Raw genomic sequence first — 343 nt, 5'->3', positions numbered from 1 at the left:
AGTGGAAATGATTAAGAATTAAATTTATCTCTAGTTTACAATTTTTGTAGTAGTTAAATCACTTTTATCGTAAGTACATTGTCCTAAATTCGTTGAATCAACTGTTTTTCTTCTTCTTATAACTCACTATTCATAACTGTAGGGACTATATCGTTTGAAATCAAACAACATGGCCCAAGTTGAAAACTAACGCATTGTGATACGAGTTTTGTCCTTTTCTGCACAAATAACAAATCAAATACGGAGTACTCCGTAGTAAGATACACTTTGGTTTTGTTTGTTATGAAGCGGGGATGAGTGTAATTTTTTGTTTTTTGGATCCATCCTTTTATACATTGGGGGC

Source organism: Rutidosis leptorrhynchoides, chromosome 2 (genome assembly GCF_046630445.1).
Source record: "Rutidosis leptorrhynchoides isolate AG116_Rl617_1_P2 chromosome 2, CSIRO_AGI_Rlap_v1, whole genome shotgun sequence".
Lineage (NCBI taxonomy): Eukaryota > Viridiplantae > Streptophyta > Magnoliopsida > Asterales > Asteraceae > Rutidosis > Rutidosis leptorrhynchoides.
The sequence above is the reverse complement of the archived record's forward strand: the minus strand, read 5'-3'. Positions refer to the sequence as shown.